Raw genomic sequence first — 5,259 nt, 5'->3', positions numbered from 1 at the left:
GCTGGTGTCCCTGCCTGTGTCTGCATGTGTGTGTGCACAGGTGTGTGCATACGTGCGTGGGCCCGTCTGTGTACAGGTATGTGCATGTGTGCACGCGCGTATACGTGCACGTGTGTCTTTGTGTCAGGCTGGGCCCCTCATCAGCACCTCTGAACGGGACTCGGGCAGCTGAGTGTGGAGCGCTGCCCCACACTGCCGCGTGCGCCTCCCTGGCTGGCCAGAGTCCTGCACCCTGCCCAGTGAGCATTCCCTTGCTGTACCGGCACAGCCCCTGTGGCCCTCGGAGCGGGGCCTGTGCTTCCCCGTCCCATGCTTGGGGGTTCCGTTGGGTGGTCTGGGTGGGGAGGCAGCTGGCCTTGGAGGGCTGGGCCTCACTGTCACCTCTGTCCAGGCACCTGCCACCTGCAGGGCACCGTCAGAAGGGTCTACCAGCTGCCCCCTGGGTTGTGCACAAGGGGCTCCCTCTCTGGATGGGGAAACTGAGGCTCTGGGTTGCTCAGCCAGCACAGAACGTCAGGCTGTCTCTGGCCCGGGCGTTCTGCAGCTTCTTAAGCACCGAAATGACATGTGAGATTTTAGCAAAGCCACTGGCGTGAGGCGTGTTCATCCCCGGAGCCTCAGAAGGTCTGGCAGCAGGGGCATGGCCTTGCTGGTGTCCAGGGCACTGCCGGGCTGCCACTGGTTCTTAGAGCTTCAAGAAACGAGGACAGGCTCTGCCTGACCCCACAGGTCAGGGCGCCCACTGTTCTTGCCAGGCACTGCTGGTCCCCTCAGACTGTACCTCCCCAAGGTCAGGGCTGGGTCTCCCCTCCTCCGACCCCTCACATTGGGGTAGAGTCCCCTTCTTCCTCCTCCCCACCGAGGGTGGATCTGGGTCCCATCTCTCACCTCTGGTACCCGGGGCTGGGCCCCCACCCCCCTGCTGGGACCCCCATGCAGTGCAAGATCGACTCCCCTGTCCTCAACATGCCCTCCTCCTCTGTCCTCCCAGGGTAGGCCCCACTCCTGTCCCCAAGGAGACAGGGCTTGCCTGAGGGTGCTCCTCACTCCATGAGCAGTAACCAGGCTTGGAGTAGGGCCAGCAGCCTCTGGGTGATGGAGGCCACTTATGGTGGACGCCATGGGAGACCAAGGCCCTGGCTGGGTGTGGGAAGCCCCACTGCAGTGACCAGGGGGAGCAGTGGGGCTGCAGGTGGCCCACAGCTGGTGGCTGATCAGATGTTCCCAGACAGGACAGACTGGGGGTCGACACCTGGCTGGGTTTCTGTCTGATGTAGGGGAGTCGTGGAGAGAAGTATGACCTTGGGCTGTGGGGAGACCTTGGGTGGCAGGGAGACCTCAGGTAGTGGGCCAGCTTTGGGTCACAGGGATGAGCTGCCCCCTCACCAGGGGGTGGGCAGGGGGGCAGGCACCATTGGGGGCACAGCCCCCCCAGAACCTCAAAAGCAGACTGGGACTCCCGACCTCATGTCTGTGTGTTGGCCTGAGGTCCACTGCTGCCCCCCTGGGCTCACGTCAGGACTGCCCTCATCATCTGCCCTAGGGCAGTCGGAGGGGCTAATGATCTGCCCACCCCTGATGGTCACTCTCTCTCGGGCAAGATGGGCCTGGGTCTCTCTCAGACCAGCGGCCCTGGGTTCCCCATCCCCCGAGGGCCTTTCAGGGGAGAGACGAGGGTTGGTCCTTCTGTGGGCACACTGGAGTGCCTGGCTGGGCAGGGGGACCCTGTGGAAGACTAGACAGACCTGGCCCACCTTCACGAGGCTGCCCTGCCACCTTGAAGCCCAAGCTCCCCACGGCCAGCCGGCAAACCACACCCTGGAGCTCAGAGCCCTCAGCCAGGCCCCCCATGTCTTCAGCTTTCTGCCCTGGGGTGCAGGGGCTGCCTGGAGGGGACGTCAGCATTTCCTTGCTCCCCATGCAGGTTAGACCCTCCTCTTTCAGCCCCCCAGTCCCAGCTGTGAGCCCTGGCTCGGCTCACTGCCTATGTCTCCAGCCCAATCCTACTGTGATCTCCGGCGATTCCACATCCACATGGATGCCCCTTGACCTCGGCTCCTGGCTGCCCCCCCACCCCTTGCAAGACCCATTTTGAGCCCGTCCACTGTGGAGGTGTATGTGGGCCGCCCTGTACCCCGCACTCTGGGATGGAAGCTCCTTTCCCCTCGGGGGACAGCGGGGGACAGCAGGGGGACAGAGGCTGGTGGGTGCTTGCCACAGGGGTGTGGGTGTGGGGCAGGACTGCGGTAAGGGGGCTGGCCTTGTCCACCCTGAATGGACATTTGTTGATTGGCTCGCCGACTGACTGGCTGGTGGCAGCAGTGGAGGCTGGGCAGTGGGCCTCCCTGGACCCCGCACCCCTGTCTCTCTGGGCACCGTCCCCATCAGAGATCCCCAGGCCAGGCTCAGAGGGGCACGCACTTGCCAGGTGCTGGGTGACGGGATGGGGCTGAGGGTGTGCCAAGGGGAGTGCAAAGGGCCGGGGGTGGCGCCACATCTCCTGCCAGCTTGAGGGGCCAGGCCCTGGGTCTTGCCCCTCTGTGGTCGCTCCTCGCCCCATGGTCGCCCCCCATGGTCACCCTGCTGTGGTCACCCTGCCATGGTCACCCTGCTGTAGTTGCCCTTCAACGTACACCAAGGCCAGGCCCCAAAGTGCTCTTGGCCGCAAGCAGAAAGGCCAGTGGACAGCTGCCAATGTCCCGGGACCACCAACGGGAACACAAACGCCTCCTGTCTGGGCTCTGTGGGTCTCCCTGGGGGGTGGGGTGGGCCTGGGCCCGGCCCTGGGGGCTCCAGTCCGGAGGTGAAGGAGGGGATCCAGCTGTGTCCTCAGAGTGACCCCAGGCTAGGCCGGGCTGGGCGGGCCCTCCACTGGCCCTTTGGGGAGGAGACTCCTGGTGTCCTTGGTGGGGTGCTGGGGTTCTAGGTGGGTGGGGGTGCCAGGAGGTGGGGCCCAGGTTCTGAGCCAGGCCGGCGATCTTCCCTCTGATCCGTTCCCGGGCGACGATGAGCCGGTCCCCTTGAAGCCCGGCGAACTTGAAAGGGTGGCCCAGCCTCTGACGCCCTCGGGTGTGACTGCCCCCACTGCCCAGCCCTGCCGGCTTCAAAGGGGTGTACGAGAGCCGTCCTGCAGCTGTCCCAGAGGGGGGGCCTGGGGCCGGTGCCCAGGGAGGGGCAGTGCGACAGGAGGCCGAAGATGAGGGGGACGTGGGAGAACCCCACCCCCACGGGCCTTTGGTCAGGAGGGCCTGGCAGGAGATCAGAGCCCTGTCCCAAGGCCAGGCCAGGGGACCTGGGACAGGAATGCAGGATGTGGGACACAGGAAAGGGGACAGGAACATGGGACATGCAGTCGGGACAGAAGACGGGGACACTTCGCACAGCACACATCGGCCTGGCACGGGGCACAGGGACCGGCAGTTCCCAGTGCAGAGCTTGCAGGGGCCTGGACCTGCTGTGGGGGCTGGGCTGGGATGGAGGGGCTAAACGGCGAGCACCCCCGGGGTGACCTTGCCCAGGCCCAGTGCACAAGGCTGGGCCCCACGGAGACATGCGGGCCAGTGGGCCAGGGCTGCTGTGAGGCGGGGTGCAGAGACAGGGACTCCCACAGGGCGAAGCCTATGCTGGGAGCTGGGCTCCCCAGGCTGGGCTAGGATGGGGGGAAGCAGCCCCCACCCCACACCTGGCACCAGCATCTGCCTTGAACACCTTGGAGTGTCCCAGGAGACCAGAGTGCTCAGTGGAGCCCCGCCATGTTCAGGGGGCAGGGATTGGTGCTGCTTGTCACATGGAGGGGCGGAACAGGGGTGGGGCATGGTGACCAGGGCCTGGTGATCCTCTGTGCCCTGCACTGACCTCAAGGCTGCCTCGCCCACATGGCCGCCCAGGTCTTGCTGGGCTCAAGGCCCGCACACAAAGGCCAGGTGGGCACCAGGACAGGGTGGGGGAAGCTGGGGGTTAGGGGGCTCTCCTGAGGGGCCAGGGGTTGTGGCCACCTGGGGACCCAGGCCCTGCGTTCCCAGGGTGACCCAGGGTCCTGGGGTTCAGGGTTTATTTTTAGAGCTCATGACACTGCCCAACGCTGGGGCTGGGGGTGGTTGACGGAGGGCCCTCCCCGGTCATCCTGGGCCAGCTGAACGGGCCACTGCTGGGGCTCAGGAGCCCTCAGCGACCCTGCAGCAGAGCTGGCCTGGGGCGGCCAGTCTGGGTGGGCTGGTGGGATCCGGGAAGGGCTTGCCAAGAGGGCCCCTCCCTGCGCCCTCACTGGGCTCGGAGTGGGCTTGGCTCTGGAAGCAGAGGCCCCACAGCTCCAGGCGCGGCAGGGCTGGGTGGAAGCAGGAGTGAAGGAGGGAGCCAACGTGGTCTGAGGGTCGTCCAGCTCCGCTCACCTCCCGGCTGGTGAGACTCGGCACCCAGGGGAACGCTTACCCAGCCCCAGACGTGCTCCGGGCCCACCTGTCCGCGGGGTCGGGGTTGGACCCCGTGCCGCGGCCTTCCCAGCCAGCCTCTCAGCCAGGCTGCCCAGGCACAGTCCCTCAGGTGTCCCGCCCCCAGGCCTGCCCCGGCCACTCCCCAGCCCAGGACTGACCCCACTGGCAGCTCTGTCCTCCAGCCCTGACTGCCCAGCCCTGACCGCTGTCCTTCCCCTGGTTTAACCCCCATCCTATCAGCCCCACCCAGGGCGTCCCCTTCACTCCCGCAGCCGAGCCCCCTTCAGTCCTTGCCTTGGCTTGGAGGCCCCCACAGGCCAGCACGCCCCAGGCTCAGCCCCCTGATCCCTGGATGCCACTGTCTGTGCAAGGGAGATTGGTCTCCACTCAGGCTGGCACACTTTGGTGACCTAGGTGGGAGCTTGCACAGGTGCCTGGGCCTGGGGACCCAGGAGCACTGGTGGCGGGATCTGCAGTGGAGCATAGGGGCTTCCCCTGTGGAGACCACCTGCTCCCAACAGCTCATTCTGGCCTCACAAACCTAATCTTCTGTGCTGCCTGGAGTCAGATTGGGGTCCTGCCCTGTGGGCCCAGGAGCCCAGCCCTGAATGTGCCTCTGCTGGGCAATAGCCCAGCCCAGACTCTGCAGCCGCTGGTGCCCTGGTCAGCTGCCCACGCCCTTAGCGTCTTGAAAGCCGCCAACACAGGGCTTGCTCTGGCCCCGGCTTCGTGCCCCAGTCCACCATGTGGTCGCTGTTGGTCAGGACCCTTCCCGTGGCCTCCCGGGCACCTCGGGCAGCCCGGGGATCAGGGGCTCTGCCTTCACAAT

This window comes from Equus przewalskii, chromosome 3, assembly GCF_037783145.1.
Source record: "Equus przewalskii isolate Varuska chromosome 3, EquPr2, whole genome shotgun sequence".
Classification (NCBI taxonomy): domain Eukaryota; kingdom Metazoa; phylum Chordata; class Mammalia; order Perissodactyla; family Equidae; genus Equus; species Equus przewalskii.
Note: the sequence above shows the minus strand (reverse complement) of the source record.